This window comes from Dreissena polymorpha, chromosome 1 (assembly GCF_020536995.1).
Source record: "Dreissena polymorpha isolate Duluth1 chromosome 1, UMN_Dpol_1.0, whole genome shotgun sequence".
In the NCBI taxonomy this organism is placed as follows: domain Eukaryota; kingdom Metazoa; phylum Mollusca; class Bivalvia; order Myida; family Dreissenidae; genus Dreissena; species Dreissena polymorpha.
This window is the reverse complement of record NC_068355.1, coordinates 186,136,441-186,157,507: the sequence shown is the minus strand read 5'-3', so window position 1 is coordinate 186,157,507 and position 21,067 is coordinate 186,136,441. Positions and strand designations below refer to the sequence as shown.

At 34.5% G+C, this 21,067-nt stretch overlaps 1 long non-coding RNA gene across 3 annotated transcripts; it reads right to left on the bottom strand.

Moving 5' to 3' along the window:
- Window positions 1–767: 767 nt before the first annotated feature.
- LOC127864248 (uncharacterized) lies at window positions 768–21,027 on the bottom strand. Of its 3 annotated transcripts, XR_008041638.1 has the most exons (10): window positions 18,213–20,272; window positions 17,150–18,159; window positions 16,215–16,288; window positions 13,177–13,434; window positions 12,628–12,697; window positions 12,226–12,289; window positions 10,685–10,831; window positions 9,977–10,088; window positions 6,746–6,891; window positions 768–4,223 (listed from the first exon to the last, which is right to left on the bottom strand). It is a non-coding gene; the product is annotated as an uncharacterized LOC127864248 (long non-coding RNA). The 3 variants fall into 3 exon arrangements; XR_008041636.1 differs by lacking the exon at window positions 18,213–20,272 and adding an exon at window positions 20,313–21,027 and having other exon boundaries at window positions 12,226–13,434; window positions 17,150–17,350; XR_008041637.1 differs by lacking the exon at window positions 18,213–20,272 and adding an exon at window positions 20,313–21,027 and having other exon boundaries at window positions 12,226–13,434; window positions 17,150–17,304.
- Between the last annotated feature and the right edge of the window lie 40 nt (window positions 21,028–21,067).

Sequence of the window (21,067 nt, the reverse complement as noted above, 5' to 3'; positions counted from 1 at the left end):
TTATAGCAAACTGGCAAATGTCCGTAGACTATTTTGACTTGCATACGTCACACATGTGTGGTTAGATAATTAAACGATTTTCCTTCTACATGTATCATGGGCACTCTACTACTAGGTAGTTCTGTCTCACAATACAAGACAAATGGCATTTACCAATCGGTTTTCATAAATGTCTTTCCCTAAAATGTGTGTTATTTGATATATTGAAAACAATACTGTGTTATCAACAGAGAGTAGTCTGCATTTGCAAATTTTGCTTTGACCAATAGCATGCAGCTATTCTGGCGACATGACTTCGTCAGCATCAAATTGCATCACAGCAGTACTCAAATTTAGGATTTACCAGCATGATTTAGTAAAATTATTATATATGACGACGTCTCAATAACGTCTCTGTCACCATTATGAAAAGTGTGCAAACGTCTTAGTGGTGTCTTTCCTTAAAGCGATTTCCTTAACGTTACGTCAAGTTTATACTGAACGACGGTGTGCTCAAGTCTTAATCCAGTCATTGTTACCATTTTCACATTAGAGACCCCTGTGACATTGACACTTTACCGGAGAAATCCAAAATCAAACGATATTAAATCTCCGCGAACGCCAATTACAATGTGAAATTTGAAAGCTCTTAACGGAATAGTTCTTAAGATATTGACTGTAAACCAATGTCGACCAAAGTATGACGGGGAACTAATGGACGGATAGGCCAAAATCAATATGTGTCCCCTAGTTTCAATAGGGGAGCCAATATAGTACTAATACAACGGTTCATAGTATTTTTATTTGAACTCACAACACTTTTTCACAGTAAAATACTATTTCCATTTGAATGAGATAACTTGTAGTTATCTACTTTAAATAGTGTGCAAGAACATACTTGGGTCAGCAAAAACACATCACTAACATAAACATGTATATCTCTTTAAGTCACATAAACTATATTATTTCCATAACAAAATCAATGTTAAGCAATAACTTGTACAGTAAATAAATGCAACATTTTGCACATAGAGACCCTCATAACCATACCATTTCTTAAAGATAATTCAGATCCAAATTATTTTAAAAAGATAGTTCATGCATATCGCATGCATGACATATCTTGCGTGGAGTTCTATCTTACATTGTTTAACAGCAATCTTTTCCCCAGCTACTCTGCAGTTAAATGTTTACTGCCATCTTTCAAGATGTCAACATTAAGTTTCTAACCTTCCAGCAAACAATGTTTTCCCTACCGCACATTCAAAGAAATATTCACGAATAGTCATGATAACCTGGTTATAGTTTAGATAAATATTTTAACATTATTAAAATACTATTTGCAGTAATTTAAGGACTGTGAAGAGATAAGTAAGACATAGGCACACACAAATATGCAATACATAAAGAGTCTTTAATCAATATGACGTACACAAGCAATTTAAAACAGGCATCTAAGCAGTGTATATACACCCTATATTTACGAATGCACAATGCTTATTTGGAATGGATGACAATATTAACACATTATTGTAAAAAATACATCTAAAAGTATTAATTAAGTTTAATACTAATATGATTGTATGGTAACAATTGTTTGTTATGCATTCAAAGTAACGCAAAATGTAATTTTATTTTCTATGTAATCAATATGATTTATTTGAAACATTTCATACAATTTTACAAACACTCTAAAGCTATTTTCAGCTGTGAAGCAACAGAACAACAATGTTTCATGCATTCAATTAAAGTTCAATATAAACAATCACATTTTTAAGGAAATATGGTCTAATGGTCAAGTGAAACAAACTGTAACACAACTAGTATACTGCCGCTATCATCAGCCATAAGTCAATTCTTATTATGTATAATTTAAATACAAGTACAATATGATTGCTAAAAAGACATTTTGAGCAGAACATTTCCTTTATCATCGCAATTGCAAAACTGTAAGCATTGTATGGACAACTAAATTTTATGATTTCAAATAAATGACATTATATTTTTATTACACATGTTTTGTAACACTCAGTATCCTATTGTACCATAACTATTAATTCATTAAACAGACCTATATTAGTTTAGTAAGTATTCCACAAAATCCCAATACAAACTGATGGCTGAGAATAAAGAGTGTCATATTTTTACTAACTGTATGAATGTACTTGTTATGTTGAGAGATCAACAAAAGCATTATCTTACAACGGATACAACTTTGTTTTTCAAGCAACAACATCCCTATATCTTACGTACAAAGAGAGACAATTCAATTATTGTCAAGTGTTAGCATGTTTATTCACTCTCGCTTGATTTGCAATTGACTGATTTCCAAGTAGAAAAGATTAATTTTTCTTAAGATAATGCAAAACAAAGTTACACCAATCTTTCAATAGTTGCTTGACTTTATTTAGTGAAAAGCATTACATATACTAGTAACAAGATGTTCCTCTTGTCTAAAGGATATTTGCCTCTTCAGAATGTGTTGTTCTGTATCATTTAGAAAGGGTCAAATGAGCATCTCCACAAGCAATTTTTGTTTTTATTATCTGGCATCTAAAAGATGTACACGATGAAAATTGTTTGTACAAATACATGTTAACAGCGAAAATCAAAATGGCAGTAATAAACGCATGATTTTCATTAACAATACAATCATTTCGCAATCGCTCTATATACAAAAGTACTGACCGATATACACATTGATCAAGAATTCTTGGTCAGGTTAATCTTGTCGTCTAAATGTCTATACACAAACATTTAAGGCATAATTAACTTTACAAAAACAAAAAATAACTATCATAACTTTAGACATTATTCCCACATCTTATATTTTCGTTTTTAAATGCTTAGTTTTAAAACATATAAAGCATTTAAAGCAACAAAAAAGTCATTATTAAATCATGTTCAAGTAAATTAATAAATAACTGGTAGTCAATACCGAATAGACAATTTAAGGAAGATTAAATGATTTTGTCTAAAATTAATGAATATTGTCTTGAAATACTAAGATAATAAACAAGATGCTTGACAAAAACACCTGACACCAATGGGCACACTTAAGAGTATCAAAGCCTTAGCATTAAAATTATCCACATGTCTAAACAATGTGTGTAACTACCACCTCTATATTACATGTTAAGCAAAACAAACTGAAGCATGTCACTTTACATGAAAATAATACATTTTCTTTCAATTTTGTCAAAGTTACCAGCATCATTTAAACAGCTTTGACAAATGTTAAAATCAACATTCATAGACATATATTGAGTAACATTATATTTTCCTTAATATTTTCAAAATAAAATTTCATAATACAGACACAGTAATTGGATAGACTTGCTAATTTTGCTCTTAAAATAATATTGTTCATTATTGCTTTTATCAAGTAATCTTAATCTTATTATACTGAGTATTTAAATATAGTTCATAAAAGCCTTATACATAAAATGACTATCAGCATCATAGTTCCAATAAAAAAGAAATATTGTTTTCTTTGAACACAACTTGGATGGTCACATAAAAACATGGCTGGCCACAAGACTGTCTGGATTTCCACGTTTTGTTTGATTTGTCATTATGCGACTTCTGTCTGCATCAATTCATTAATTTTCCACCTGTCCCGATTACAAAGATGAGACCTTCAATTGTACATGTTCATACCGGACACGGGGTATGTAGATACCTTCAATTGTACATGTTCACACCAGACATGGGGTATGTAGAGACCTTCAATTGTACATGTTCACACCAGACATGGGGTACGTAGAGACCTTCAATTGTACATGTTCACACCAGACGTGGGGTATGTACAGACCTTCAATTGTGTATGTTCACACCAGACATGTGGTATGTAGAGACCTTCAATTGTACATGTTCACACCAGACAAGGTGTATGTAGAGACATTCAATTGTACATGTTCACACCAGACATGGGGTATGCAGAGACCTTCAATTGTACATGTTCACACCAGACATGGTGTATGTAGAGACCTTCAATTGTACATGTTCACACCAGACAAGGTGTATGTAGAGACCTTCAATTGTACATGTTCACACCAGACATGGTGTATGTAGAGACCTTCAATTGTACATGTTCACATCAGACATGGAGTATGCAGAGACAAGCACATCTTAAACAGCATTTATATCTCTGAGCTTCTTCCGTATGACTGGGGTTAATATGATAACAACTGTAGCAACAGGCTGTCCTTCTGATTTGCTGGTTTGATTTCGTCAATGGTCGTCTGAAATAAAGAAAGACTCATAACAGTAAATGTCAGTTTTTCATTTTATGTGTGTTACCCATTATAAACAAGAATACTAATAGCACTTTTATACATTGAGTTACATTAAAAGTTAATTATAACCACTTTACTACCAACTAACCTTAAGTCTCTCCATCAATCAAGAAATATGGGATGATATTCGATAAACATACATTTTTCCATTGGAAAAATATTTCCTTATCATTTACAACAATTTAGAAAGGGCCAACTAGCCAATAGAAAATAAAACATGTTGAAAAAGAGTTTTTCTGAGATGTCTGCTGTGAAGTAGGCAAAAAGTCACCGATGCAACCACATTTTACTTTTGACTGAAAACTTTACTACTATGAAAGAACAAGAGCGTCGCATCACGGGTGCCATGCTCGACTGCGAAAGCTTGTCAGAAATTATTATTTTTTGTTTAGAGATCACAGTGACCTTGACCTTTGACCTAGTGACCCAACAAGAGATGTGTTCGTCAGAAACAATGGCCCCTACTGCGCCGCTTTGAAATTAAATTTCTATTTATCATTTGGCAGGAATAGAAATCATCTCCCTTTAAAGCTTATTACTTCCCTTGGATTTTGTCCAATCCAACTGGGGGGGGGGGGGTCTGTACACAGTCAAAAATGACCAAGTCAGACAACACTGACAACCTAGGCCTGTGGTTTATCAAAGAAATCATAGCCATAGTTCATCATGTATCTATGGACATAAGTCCACTGGTATTTAATGAAAACTAGCATTTACAAATTAGAACAGATAAGAAATGATAATTATATCATTTAAAACGAGAGAAGTGTTCGTCAGAAACACAATGCCCCCTATTGCGCTGCTTTGAAATAAAATTGCTATTTATAATTTGGCAGGTATAGAAATCATCTCCCTTTCAAGCTTATTACTTCCCTTGAATTTTGTCCAATCCAACCGGGGGGGGGGGGGGGTCTCACAGTTAATTATGACCATGTTAGACATCACTGACAACCAAGGCCTGTGGTTTAAAAGAGATAATAGCCAGATTTGATCATGTATCTATGGACATAAGTCCACAGGTATGTAATAAACATGAAAGAAATGATTATTATATAATTTAAAAAAAACTTTGACAAATCAATCATTTGAGTTATAAATAATCAAAATAATAACTCTGTACAGTAACTGTGAAAAGAACTTCAATTCTTGGTAAGGAAATATATAATATGACATTGATAATCAAATAAATTACTTCCCTTGAAAATAATTGTCTCTAACAAATCTCTATTTTTAGTAGCAAATAATTAAAAGCCACTACCGTGACTGTAGATTCACCACTCAAAATGTGCAGCTCCATGAGATACACATGCATGCCAAATATATCAAGTTGCTATGTTCAATATTGATTAGGTATCGCCCTTTAAAGCTCATTACTTCCCTTGGATTTGTATTTTTTACCGTAGACCGTAAAGGATGACCTTGACCTTGACCTTTTACCACAATGTGTTTGTCAGAAACACAATGCCGCCTACTGCGCCACTTTGATTTATTAAACAAAAATATATACGTTGGCAGGTCAGATAACTATGTCCATATAAAGCTTATAACTTCCCTTGGATTTGTTTGTTCGACCCTAGACCTTGAAGGATGATGTTCACCTTGAAATTTTACCACTCAAATGTGCAGCTTCATGAGATATACATGCATGCCAAATATCAAGTTTCTATCTTCAATATTTAAAAAGTTAAGGCCAATGTTAAGGTTTTAGCACGACACTTACGCCGGACGACGAGCTGTCTATGAAAATAGCTCGGGTTTTCTCCGAAAACAGCCAAGCTAAAAATTAACCAAAACTAGAGCTTCGTCACAGACGTGACTAATACTCTACCTGCTGCATTGACACTGAATATTTTGCATGTTGCCTTCACAAAAAACAGCGGACACCATCCTTAATGTTTAAAACACACTAAGTGACCCCGTAACCTAGTTTTTGACCCGGCAAGGCACATGTTCAAACTTTACCTACACATCATCTAGATTCAAATTCTAACCAAGTTTGGTGAAGCTCTGATGAAAACTACTTGAATAAGAGAGCGGACACCATATTTAATGTTTAAACGCACTTAGTGATCCAGTGACCTAGTTTTTTACCCGGCATGATCTATATTTGAACTTGATCTAGACATCATCTAGATACAACATCTGACCAAGTTTGGTGAAAATCGGATGAAAACAATTTGAATTAGAGAGTGGACACTTAATACGAACCGACCGACTGACAAGCTCACTCCTATATACACCCCTAAACTTCGTTTGTAGGGTATAATAAACAAGAAGGAAAGTTCACATGATTGTATATATGTCTGATTTTATCATACAAGAAGCAATACTTTTCTAGGTCACACATGACAAAAAAAAACCACAGCTGGATTGAAAGATGTATGGACACAAAAGGGTAAATCTACATGCACCCACCAATCTCTGAAAGTGAGGCCACGAAAAAGCATGCACATGACACGAAAACTCACCCAAGGTTTGCTCTGCATGATGTTCATAGACTGAGGGTTGTGAAGCATGGGGATCTCGGAATCTAGAGACGATGACTGCCGCTGGTTCACTTGCTGTGACTGCAAATGCTCCTGGGATATACTCATTGCTCTGCTACCACGGTTTTCTGGTATAAAAGTAAATCGTGCGTCAAACAAATTCAAGACAATACTAGCGTTTTCAAGGACAAACAAAACTAATTTAAACCCGACAAAACACTTGTCAGTGTTTCGACCTTTCATATCGACAATGCAATGTCAAAAGATTTAACTAGAGCCTACATTGTGCCCACGATGTTCTAGAGTTGTAAAGCGACTTGAAAATGTGAACGCATTCAATGTAATGAAGCTAAAATAATTAGAGAGGAAACATTAGTTCATTTTGATTTATCACCAAACTTTTTTTTAAAGAATGTTTAAATAAAAACAAGAGCTCCGCAGTTTGAGACAGATGCCTCCCAAAACAGAGCTTTGACTCCCATCACTCAATCCTTTTATGACATATCGAATGAATACCAATTTAACACCTAATGTCACAGTGACCTTGACCTTTGAACTAGTGACCCAAATTTCAATAGACATCCTCTACTGTCCAAGACCGATGCACATGTTCAGTATCAAGCCAATTGGTCAATTTTTTAACAAGTTATTAATCGGACACGATTTTCGCACTTATAATTGCGACAATGACCTTGACCATTAACCTAGTGACTCTAATTTCTTTAGGGGTCATCTACCGTCCATGGCCAATGCATATGTGAAGTATCAAGCCAATAGGTCAATTTGTTGACGAGTTATTGATCAGAAAGGATTTTCACACGTATTGTGACTGTGACCTTTGACCTAGCGACCCCATTTTCAATAGAGGCCATCTACTGTCCAAGGCAAATGCATATATGAAGTAACAAGCCAATTGGTCAATTTGTTGACAAGTTATTGATCTGACATGATTTTCATAATTATTGTGACAGTGACCTTTACCTTTGAAGTAGTGACCCCAATTTCAATAGAGGTCATCTACTGTCCAAGACCAATGCACATGTGAAGTATGAAGCCAATAGATCAATTTGTTGATGAGTTAGTAATAGGAAATCAACTGGTCTACCAACACACCCAACAACAGACTGGCAAACATCCTGCAAAATAATATACCCCCTTTTCTTTGAAGTGGGGCATAAAATACACGAGGCGGGTTAACAAAAAAGGGTTTAAATATACTTGTTCTAGAAAAAGTGTTATTCATAAATGAAGATTTACCAAATGCAACACTTTTTTATGTTCAGTACAATAACAAAAACTTACGTGAGAACAGTTTAAAAGTAATTTACTTGTGTTTTATTTTGAAATAACTTGAATTTACAGAGTTTACATTTACGCACTGTTATTTTTTAAAGTAAAAATTAACCTTGAATACATTGATATAGTGACTCATCTGAGAAAACCCCAAAGACAAGTGCAAGAATGACAGCTTGTTTATTGCAAAAGACATGTGCACAGGTCGGTACTGATTAGTCTCTTTATAGGCAGGGCTCTACTTCCAATAGGGGTCAGATGCAAAGTCGTATACACACTTTTTTTAATTGCATCCTTACAAACCGACAAAAAGTATGGTGGAAAAAACGTGTCAGAATGCCAGTGCACTGTTGTATATTAATTTAATATTTTAAATTCATTTATGACAAACACAATGTCCTAGTGATATTCGACACACATTTGCATTTTTTAGAAAAACAAGAGCTTGTCATAATAGTGCCAAATCCCTGCCGACATGTGTTTGCGTGTATGATAACATTTGTTTTAGAGAGTAGAATAATATTTGTAAAACATGGCACCTGTGCCATCCATTTATATTTCAAGGATCAATTAGTTATATAGTGTTTGAGATATGCTGTAGAGAAAAAAATATAAGGAAATAAAAGAAAGTTAGGTAATTAAAGAAAAGGACTATAAAAAGTTACTGTTCTTTGTCACTGTATTTTTCCTTAAACTCATCTATTTATTTTACAGTGAATTCTTTGTTGTTCAAATTAAAATATTATTGTAAAATAAGATAAAGGGAGATATTAAAAGTTGAAAAGCTAAAATATGTACTATAAAATTTGATTAAATATAATTAAAAAATATAAATAAATAAAATATAATATAAAAAAATAATTTAAAAAAATAAATTTAAAAAATAAAGGGAGATAATTAAAAAACTACGGCCAAAAGAGTTATGGTTCATGTTCACTGCACTTCTCCTACTTGCCATCTGTTTATATTTCTAGTTTCAAGTAAATCCGTTCAGTAGATTTAGAGTAATGCTCCGGACAAAATTTTTCTTTTAAATAAAATAAAGGGAGGTAATTCAAAAACTAAGGAAGATAGAGTCATGGTTCTTATTAAGTGCACTTCTCCTAGTTGCCATCTGTTTACTTTTTTAAGTTTCAAGTTAATCCCTTCAGTAAATTCAGAGTTATGCTCCGGACAAAAATTTACTTTGAAATTAAATACATGGGGATAATTCCATAACTAAGGTAGATAGAGTTATGGTTCTTAGTCAATGCACTTCTGCTTCTTGCCATCTGTTTATATTTCAAGTTTCACGTTAATCCCTTCAGTAAATTAAGAGTTATGCTCCGGACAAAAAATTACTTTGAAATTAAATAAAGGAAGATAATTCAAAATCTAAGGTAGATATAGTTCTAGTTCTTAGTCACTGCACTTTCTCTACATGCCATCTGTTTATATTTCAAGTTTTAAGTAAATCCCTTCAGTAGATTTAGAGTTATGCTCCGGTCAAAAATTTACTTTAAGATTATATAAAAGGGGAGATAATTCAAAAACCTCGGTAGACAGAGTTATGGTTCTTGGTCACTGCAATTCTCCTAGTTGCCATCGGTTTATATTCTAAGTTTAAAGTAAATCCATTGAATAGATTTGGAGTTATGCTCTGGACAAAGTTTCCGACGGAAGGACGGACGCACATACACACAGACGGACGGACGGACGGACAGACGGACGGAGACTAATGCTATATGCCCTCCGATTTTTTTTCGGCGGGGATAAAAAATAATTTACTGGCTGACTGATGTTGAACACAAATATTGTTATAATTGTTCTCATATTTTTACTTCAGTTAATAATATTAAATCTATATTTAAACTACATACATATATATTCTTACCTAACTAAATCATATAATAATTAGGTTTAAAATAAACCCATACATACCAGATAAGGTAAGCCGCTGGAAACTCTTGTATTGTGTATTGGCCTCCACTGCTGAAGTGAGGACACTCATTTCGTCATTGCAGTCTCGGATGTCCTATTGTGAAGTCATCTTCTTTATTGAAAATGATATACACTATATTAAGGGAAATGTTTAAATATATAGTCCTGTTGTGTGTTTTTTCTTTCTGTAGAAATTCCGTTTACTGTGAGTGATTGAGCAATATTTAAATGAAAATGTTAAAACAGATAGATGGGTCGGTTGATGCCCTGTTCTATAGTCATTTTGACAAATACAAACATGTAAAAAATACAAATTAAAAGGTAAATGTTTATAGATTTACTTAGTGATGCCCTGTTCTGCAGTCATTTTGTTGACAAAACAGATGGAACAATATAAAATAGCTTGATCATCCAGTTTTCAATATCATTTTTCAAACATTATTAAAACCACATCAACACAGTTTATGGAATAACCTTAAGTAATAAATATACAAAATTAAAAAAAGAAAATCATAAAAGCTGCCTTCTTTTAGGTTCTAAACTGAGATTATTGATATTATTATGTATCAAAAGCAGAAAAAGCAATTTACAATAACATACTGCAAAATATTGGTATACACTGTGTAGTTATATGTAGCCACTTTTAAATGTGCTTTAGTTATGTCATTAAGGTCAGTCAAAGTACTCATAAAATTTGTGAACAAGTACCTTTAAAATCTTAAACATTCTTACTGCAGTGACTATCTAAGCCCATGTGACCTTGAACCTGACCATTAGGTGAGTCCAAGGGCAAGGTCACAGTCCCGTTGGAGGTTTTCATCGTAAGGCACTGGGTGGTTTTGGTCGACCCTCAACCTGGTAAGTAAAAGAATGGCAGAGTGATTAAATCAAACAATAAATCAAAGCATAGTCAATATATTGCTAGGCCGTTACTCCTCCAATTGCCCATTCCGTAATACATGGTGTAATGTAAACAAACACTCCTTATTAAATTAACATTCTTATTATCTAAATAAATTTATATTCATAAACACAATATTTATTGATTTCCGTTGATGTATTTTGCTTAACTTAAGTTTTTGTCATTGTATTTGTATAATATTATTGTTCAAACTTGATTCTCATTCATTCAATAAATCCACCATTTCACATTACGTTCATTGGTATATATTTTACTTTAACGGTCGTCACTTGTCAGTGACGTCATGCCCAAAAAAGTATAAATAGCGGATTCGAAAGTAAACAAGTTTCAGTTTGGAATACAGATTTAAACGAAAAACATCTGGTTAAGATTATTTAAACAAGAAAAAGATTATGATACAGAATAAGATGCAGGTACGAATATTTTATTATTGATTGTATATGATATTTTTTGGATATATGCTTTTGTTGTAATGAAAATAATAATGAAACTGAAATTGAAAGTAAAATTAGAACTTTTGAATGAACCCTTTGTTTTATTTTGTTATACCGCATAACAATATCAATATGCTTAAATACGTTTGGAAATGAATTTTTGATAATGACTAAAAATTATAAAGAAATTCATTCTTTAATTTGTGCATGAATACTTGTATTAGCTTCCTTTCATATGCGTCAGTGTTGTTCATGTATTGTTTCATATACAATTAAGATCATACACAGGAATCAGCAAATATCTTCTTTAACTCCATTTGTTTTATTAAAACAATCCATGCTGAGTGGACTTTGCAACAGACCATGGCAAATAGGTAGATCAAACGTGGCAGACAAATTACTTGACTGCTGCTGTTATTGCTGCTTTGGCGACGTGGCTTGGTCGTAAGGATACTGCTAAACACTGACCAAGATCCGTAAAAAACAAATATATTCTGGAGTATTGGTCATTTTCAAAATGATTGTTTCTTCATCGAACACTATTGATTACAAGTTATGCAAATGCTTTACTCTTTTTTTTATACAAAAATATTCACACAACTTTACACAACTGTGGGCACAATGTTAGTTATTAACCCTGAATAGAATATAAGTTACACAGCCTCTGAATTCCCATGTGTGGTGAGATACAGTGTTATTAATTTGATCTTGTGCAAAAGTGACTTGACCAATGATAATTTAAGGCTTTGTCACAAGATGACCATCTACCAATCAAAGCAAGACTTCATGGCGATCAAACAACTGAAGTATCAATTTAATCCTGTGAGAAATGTAGATGTTGTTTGATAAAATCTTTTTACATTATATGCAGACAAAACGCTCATTTTACTGACCAACTACATGTAATGGTGGATGATTTCATCGCTAGGCAGTGAACGTTGCGGGGTGACCCTTGACCTGGTTAGGAAAAGAAAGGCAAAGTGATAAAAATCAAACAATAAATTAAAGCAAAGTAAAAAATATTGATATGCTTAAATATGTTTTGAAACTAATGTTTGCGAATAAATTAAATTATCAAGAAATTCATACTTTAGTTTGTGCATGAATACTTGTATTAGCTGTCATGCATATGCATCAGTGTTGTTGATGAAAGTGCATTATAAAAGTACGATCTTACACGAGAATCAGTAATTATGCTCTATAACTCCATTAGGTTTTATTAAAACAATCCATATTGTGACAACGTTGCTGAAAACTGCTACAACTAGGTAGCTCAAACATGTAAGACAGCTTACTAGACTGCTACTGTTGTTTTTGCTGCTGCGTTGACGTGGCTATGTACTTCCAAACACTTAACATGATAAGCTAAAAGACATATACTTGGCAATTTGTCAAAATGCAACATAATATTTCACAATGGCTCCTTCATGAACATGATTGATAACAAGGGATGCAAGTGACTATGCTTTCTTTGTTTTTAGACACTACTATTCAAACAACTTTGCGCAACTGTGGACACAATGTTAATTATAACCCAGAATTGCATATAGGTTACAGCGCATCTGTGGGCAAAATGTTATTTAAAACCCTGATTAGAATATAAGTTTCATATCTTCTGATTTCCCATGTATGGTGCGATACTGAAAGTATTATAATACTGGGTAAAAGAGTGACTTGGCCAATGAAACAATGGGGCTTTGCATGCAACAAAATCACCACTTATAACTTACTGTTCAACGGTTTTACACAATTTAAGTTTCAATTTAATTCTTTGAGAAATTTAGATTTGATACAAATCTTCTTATAATATATGCAAAAAATGCCGCTTTGACTAAACAACTTACAGAACATTGACTCCAATATACCCTCTCCATAACGTGGTTTGTGGAGTCTTATTATCATTAATTCACATCAATTGCTGTGAGATTGAGATGTTCAGAAATAAGTAAGGCCATGGGTGCATCATGAACCTGCGTCCAAGGCTGAGGCTATTTCTGGAGACCTGAGTAGTACCAGTTTGACATTCCGCCTGGAATCTCAGTTCACTGAAGGGTCACGTATGGCGCAGTCGCACTCAGCGAGGTTTTCAGGAAGGGTGTCCTCTGAAATCAAATATCAACAAAGTGCATCAGCAGAAGGTCATTCTTATATTTACTGCAAGGTCCAACCTTGACAAAAAGTCACCATTTGATATTAAATTAGGCACAGTATAAAGAAGTGAAACTCCAGCTGCTGGAGTAGTATTGAATTATTATTATAAACAATTAGTTGGTCCTTTATTTAAGGCAAGTGACCAATTGCCCAAACAGTACAAAACAGCACAATACAAAACAACATAAACACAAATAAGAATAAAGCTGGGGTCACCGCCTTGGAACGGTCAATGCAAAGCAATGGGGGTTTAAACGGGTTTTGGAGCGCTCAACCTCACACTTGGCCCAGCAATATTCATAATACATCCAAGTGTATATAAAATTTAACCTCATAGCATTGTAACTCAAATTAAACAATAATAAAAGGGAATTAAAAAGCATTCAATTTAATTACTATTTAATTACTCAATGGTATTGAAGATACCAGAGCAACATAGTTACAACTTTTTGAGGAACAATGGAATGAAACTATGAACAAGGGTCAACTACATTCCTTCTTAATAGAAAAAGATTTAAAACAAGGGCTGTTTGTAAAACATGCATGCCCCCCATATGGGCTGTCAGTTGTAGTGGCAGCCATTGTGATTACGTTTTTTGTCACTGTGACCTTGACCTTTGACCTAGTGACCTGAAAATCAATAGGGGTCGTCTGCCAGTCATGATCAATGTCCCTATAAAGTTTCATAATCCTAGGCGTCAGCATTCTTGAGTTATCATCCGGAAACCATTTTACTGTTTCAAGTCACTGTGACCTTGACCTTTAACCTAGTGACCTGAAAATCTATAGGGGTCATCTGCCAGTCATGATCAATGTACCTATGAAGTTTCATTAACCTAGGCGTAAGCATTCTTGAGTTATCATCCAGAAACCGTTTTACTGTTTCGAGTCACTGTGACCTTGACCTTTGACCTAGTGACCTAAAAATCTATAGGGGTCACCTGCCATAAATGATCAATGCACCTATGAATTTTTATTATCCTAGGCCTATGCGTTCTTGAGTTATCATCTGGAAACCATCTGGTGGACGGACAGACCGACGCCCCCTCTTCTTCGAAGGGGGGCATAACAAATTGATAGTATATGTATATATAATATATATAATTATTTCCAAACCAGTTTTTGCGCACCGAAAAAACAAAAAACTGGTTGGCTCAAAGAAATTTTGGGACAGCACTAGCCCTGGTAGAAAGACCCCACGACACCAGTACATAATATAATCTGCAAATGTGGACCTAAACTGCATCCAAGAACGAGTCACTGTGACCTTGACCTTTGACCTAGTGACTTCAAAATCAATAGGGGTCATCTGCGAGTCATGATCAATGTACCTATGAAGTTTCATGATCCTAGGCCCAAGCGTTCTTGAGTTATCGTCTGACAACCACCTGGTGGACGGACCGACAGACCGACCGACCGACATGAGCAAAGCAATATACCCCCTCTTCTTCGAAGGGGGGCATAAATATAGCATCCACACAGGCCATAAACTATTTAAGACAATATAACATGGTTTTGCAATGTGAGAGTACACTTAAAACTGTAGAAACTGTCAGGAAAATTACGCTGATTGCATAAATTCTGATGGCATTTATGCTCAGACAAGTCGCATTTTTTAGGCAGTTCATACACAAAAATAAATTAAGAACGAGAATGCCAACAAAATACACCCAGTTAGAAGACTGGTTTACATTGATCGTGAGTACATTGGCACACATGTTTACTGGTCATTTTTCCTTCATTAAACAAGTACAGAGAATCTGGCTTGTTACAAAACTTGTAAAAGAAATTCTGCCCGAAAACATTATTGATAACTTGCATGAAGAATTAACTTAAATTGCCTTGAAATAGTGAGCAGATGTAATAGTGGATGCCAAGTGCCCAACAGCCAACATGCAGCTGCTGCTGGTTGTTCTATTATACATGAACCTTCAGGAATAACCAGGCTAATCAGGGACAACACTTTCCGCTTTTATAGAATTTTTGTTTTAAAGAAATATGTTCTTAGCAAAATCCAGTTTAGGCGGTAAGTGGTGTCCCTGATTGGAGTCAAACTCTTTACGCATTCAGCCCGTTTCCCAGAGCAAGGCTCATATCTGTTTTTAAAGCTTCTATTACTCTTATAATTACAACACAAAGTGAACATAATCTGTTATATCTAATCCTTTTAACGTGTTGTTGTTTCTGTTTTAATTTTTGATGAATTGCTATGTGTAAACATTGAACTCACTTTGCCATAGACAAAAGTAACCCAACAATGCTGAGGTTGGCATAAAAAAGACATAATTTTGTAACTCGTGAATGAAATTAAAAACATGATGAATTTGCCTTGTTTTCAATTATATAACATTTAGATTGCTTTAGAGAAAAATCTTTACATATAAGTTTTTTTTATTTTCAGTTACTTAAAAAACATATGGAATTGATTATGCTCTAAAGCAATCTAAATGTTCCGTAATTAAAAACAATTCAAATGGTAGCTATTGATGCTCAATTAAAAATACAAATTTGAGGGTCAAGCTTGAACCTTATGCATTTTCTTCACATGTCTATATACGATACAATAGTTTGTGGCTGAAACCTAAAACTAAAATAAGATAAACTGGTCAATAAATTGGAGAGCAGAAACCTCAGTTTGCATAGGGTTTAACCTTATTTGTTAAACCTTGATTCCATCTAAAGTATTAGGCAATGCCACAGTGACCCCTTTTGCAATGGGAAGAGGACTTACCTATTGAGACGTACTGGTTGTGTTGTAGTTGGGGAACACCGTTCTCTGGGCCTGAACTTGTGAGTATAAGGCCTCTGTGAACAGATAAAAGGACCTTAGCGCATCCCAGAAATGTGTCCCTATAAACCAAATAATTCATTGCATTCTGAAATGTCATCAATTACATTGGATGTAAATCAAGTTTGTTTGAGTAAAAAAAGGAATACATTATTTTTGAAAACTCTTGATACAAATGAGATATACACTAAACACTTCATACAAACATAGACTACTATATACTGTACACTAGAAGCAAACATTTTTCATCCATCTTAAACCAATATTTATTAAGTGCACTTCAACAGCAAAAAGGTGGCACGGACATAAGGAAGATTGGAAGGAAGGATTGAGAGAATTACAACCGACAAGGACAAATCGGTACGAACCCCCCTTTGCCATTTCAAGGCAATTATGAATATTAACGATAGCATAATGATTTTATTAAGTCAGCAGCCATGAGAAAGTTTTATTAATATATAAAACGCACAAACTATTTAAATTGAAATTTGAAGTAAACAAGAGATGTGTTCGTCAGACACACAATGCCCCCTATTGTGCTGCTTTGAAATAAAATTTCAATATATCATTTGGCAGGTTTAAAAATTATCTCCCTTTTATAGCTTATTTCTTCCCTTGGATTGTATTTTTTGACTTTTGACCTTGAGGGATTACCTTGACCTTTCACCACTCAAAATGTGCAGCTTCATGAGATACACATGCATGTCAAATATCAAGTTGCTAGCTTCAATATTGCAAAAGTTATGGCCAATATAAAAGTTTTCGGACGGACGGACGGACAGACTGACTGACTGACAGACAGTTCAACTGCTATATGCCACCCTACCAGGGGCATAAAAACTGAACATTATACATGGTAAATGACAGTACCAATGTACCTTATGGATGAGGTAATCTCGGCCCCACAGCAGGAAAGTTTGGAGCCCAAGGTTTAGACAGGCTTCACCATGCAGATAGAACATGTTGAGCATTTGCCCCAAGGTCCTGGGCCAGGAAGTGTTGCTGGGCGTCTGGGCCCAGCTGACCAGAGATCCTGTTTTTCAGCAGAGTACCAATCTATTGATTGCTAGGAACTAGCTCTTAAAACAAAATTTGGCAATTTAAATAAATATTGAAAATAAATGAAGATAATAATTGTATAATGTGCTGAAGGGATTAAATAATTGTTTTACTTAAATTTAATAGAATTTAATAATTAAATTAGATTTTTTTAAAATCAAGGAGAAACTGTTGTTCAAGGGCTAAATTTCAGCAGAAAAATATACAAAACTATGCCCTGACCTTTGATTAAAACTGATATCAGATTAACTTTTATTTGCTATTTATTTACCAAGTTTGATAAATTTAAAATCACAGAATTCACATTTTATGCTAGGAACTTTTCCTCAATCAGGTAGAAAAAGGACTGACGTTAAGTGAACTATATGAGCCTCATTCTCGGATAAATAGGACTTGATGTATGTGCAGTCTGCACAGGCTAATCTGGGATCTTATCTGAGATGACACTTTAATAGGACTTAATGTATGTGCAGTCTGCACAGGCTAATCTGGGATGACACTTTAATAGGGCTTAATGCATGTGCAGTCTGCACAGGCTAATCTGGGATGACACTTTAATAGGACTTAATGTATGTGCAGTCTGCACAGGCTAATCTGGGATGACACTTTAATAGGACTTAATGTATGTGCAGTCTGCACAGGCTAATCTGGGATGACACTTTAATAGGACTTAATGTATGTGCAGTCTGCACAGGCTAATCTGGGATGACACTTTAATAGGACTTTATGTATGTGCAGTCTGCACAGGATAATCTGGGATGACACTTTAATAGGACTTAATGTATGCGCAGTCTGCACAGGCTAATCTGGGATGACACTTTAATAGGACCTAATGTATGCGCAGTCTGCACAGGCTAATCTGGGATGATTCTTTAATAGGACTTAATGTATGCGCAGTCTGCACAGGCTAATCTGGGATGATACTTAATATAAAGAAGTGAAACTCCAGCGTCTGGAGCAGTATTGCATTCTCATTATATACAATTAGTTGGTCCTTTATTTAAGACAAGTGACCAATTGCCTTAAACAATACGAAACAGCCTAATACATACATATAAGAATAAAGCTGGGAACTGTCCGTGCAAAGAATTGAGGGTTTAAACCGGTATTGGATCGCTAAACCTCACACTTGGCCCAGCAATATTCATGATATATATGTGTAAATAAAATTTAACCTCATAGCATTGTAACTCAAATTAAATAATAATAAAAGCGAATTTAAACGCATTCAATTTAATTACCATTTAGTTACTCAATGGTAGGAAAGAGACCAGAGCAACAGAGTTTTTTGAGGAACCGACGATGACATGAAATTACCAACAAGAATCAACTACATCCCTTATTTTTAGAAAAAAAGATTTAAGAATATAGCATCATAAAATTAATATTTTAGATATTTAAAGCACATACATTAAGCTCCATACCACAGAGCATCGCTCAAATAATACTTGTTGTTCTTGTTGCTGCTGCCTCTGCGACCAGGCAATAGAAAGAGAGTCCCGACGACAAAGTCACCACCCCAAACCCGGGAATTCCCGACTACTGTTGTTGGATCAGATCGTTTATGTTTGAGCGACTCGTACGGAACAATTTGTTAATACCAAGCATCTAATTGTTGCTAAGCGACATAGAACCTTGGATGGAAGTCAAACTCACCAAGGCTCCGCTGTTGGAAGAGTTGCTAGGAGGCACATTAGGCTGACGCAGGACATCTTCGTGCTGAATTTCTTCAGCAAGTTGTAGTATTTGTGCCCAAAGATTGTACAACTTTAAATGTGATACAGTGTTTTTTTTTCACCATTTTGGGAATGAGGCGTTTTGACTAAATTGGGAAATTAGTGTTGTTGTTCTTTTGTTAACGAATGCTTCAGAATTGAGGATACAAGTGTGTCCAGTATTATATTTACTAAGGTTGATCTTATATGGATGGAAGATGAACAAAATATTGATCTTAACAAAATATTTTTTTTTGTTTCCATTAGGAATTTTTAGCTCCCAGTTGGGAAAAATATATACTTTTTCCTATTGGGAATGGGTCTGGTTACCGGACCCAACCGGACCTGATTTTGAATGAAAAAAAACACTGTGATAGTATATAACTTTAATAACTGAGACTAAACAACTTTAATGTAAGACAATACAACTGTATTACATATCATAAGAAACAATTGTTGTGAGTTGAATACATGACTGTACTGTAAGTGCATGAGTATTTGATTTTACACGTTTTGTCGATGGATTAGCCGAAATGTAGAAATACAGATGACCCTATATGGTGAAGTCTGTCTATCTTGCTACCAGTGGTCTTTATACTCAGTAACTATAACATATTCTGGTTAAACATATTAGCTGTATGTGATATGGAATTGATATTAGTTGATTTCTTCATTTTCTTTGATGGCATTGTTTTTGTAGGACAGATATTAGATTTAAAGTTTCAAACCTAAAAGCAATATATTGCTATTGTTTTGCAAACATCCGGGCTCTACTTAAATTAATCATTTCCCCTATATGTGACATAAACAATTTTTAAAACACAAGAACTTCAAAATAGTAATAAATCTTAGTGAACTAAGCATATAAAGCCAGTTATTTTTATAAAAGACTTTAAATTTTGCTAGAACTATCGTGGCTAGCTCTGTGCAGAGTTTATTTTAACCGTGTTTGAAATTGGGCCAATTTGGGAAAAAATCGTGCTGTTTTGATTTTAATTGGGAACATGGGTTGTTGTTTTTTGCTAACAAATATTTAAACATTGAGATTAAGTGCTATCAAGATTAATTGCACTAAGGTTCAACTTAAAGAGCTGAATAAGGAACTTAACTCAATGTCGCAACCTGTTAAACAAATACATTTGTGGGCAAACCTTGAATTGAGAATATAAGCCAGTAATTAAGTAAAAGTATAAACTTGTTGAGACTAGGAATGATGCCGACTTTCGGCCCCAAATTAAACAAATTAAATTACACTGTAATGTCTCACCTGAAGCTCAAGAAGCTGAGATAACATGATGGCCTCGCTGTGATTTCTATGGTCAAGTTTGAGGTCTCATTAACGTCAGGTTCAGAGTCGAAGTCCTTACTGGATCACACAACAAAACTGCTGTCATTTTTCTAAGCATTTTCTAACGTTGATTCTATGTGCTTTGGGCTTGGAGTGCGAAGTGCTCGTAACAAAACCGGATGTGTTTACTTTTAGCACCTTGTTTACAATATTGGGCGGAATTCACATTTGAGGCAAACCCCATGGGTGTATTGTGCCCTGGGTGTTCACAATGAAGTAGTTACTGCCTTTCTTTGTCAGCAACAGCATCAAAAGCGCATTTGTAACTCTATTACTGTCCAAACTATAGACAGAAAAAGTATCCCGCTTGGAAAGCTTACACATGTTAATAAATCGCTTCAATTGTAACAATTTCCTTGATTTTCTCCTGTTCCTCGCTGAATTTATGTTTGTCCCATAAAGAATGGAACAAATTAATCAACTTTTTATTCTTTGTGATATTCGTTGTGATGTCATACGGCAAGAACTGACTGTAAGTGTAACCATAACTACTTCTGTAACTCCTTGTGTCTGTCCCACTCTGGCACTCAAGCTTAACTCAGTCTGGAGTGTTGAAAACTCGGCACAGACATTGCGGTTGTTGAGTACAGCGCTTGATAACTATATTCTCAGAATTTCCTACAGAACTGAATTGTTCAACTATGATGACCCTTTGAGGCCAGAAGTCAGGGTGG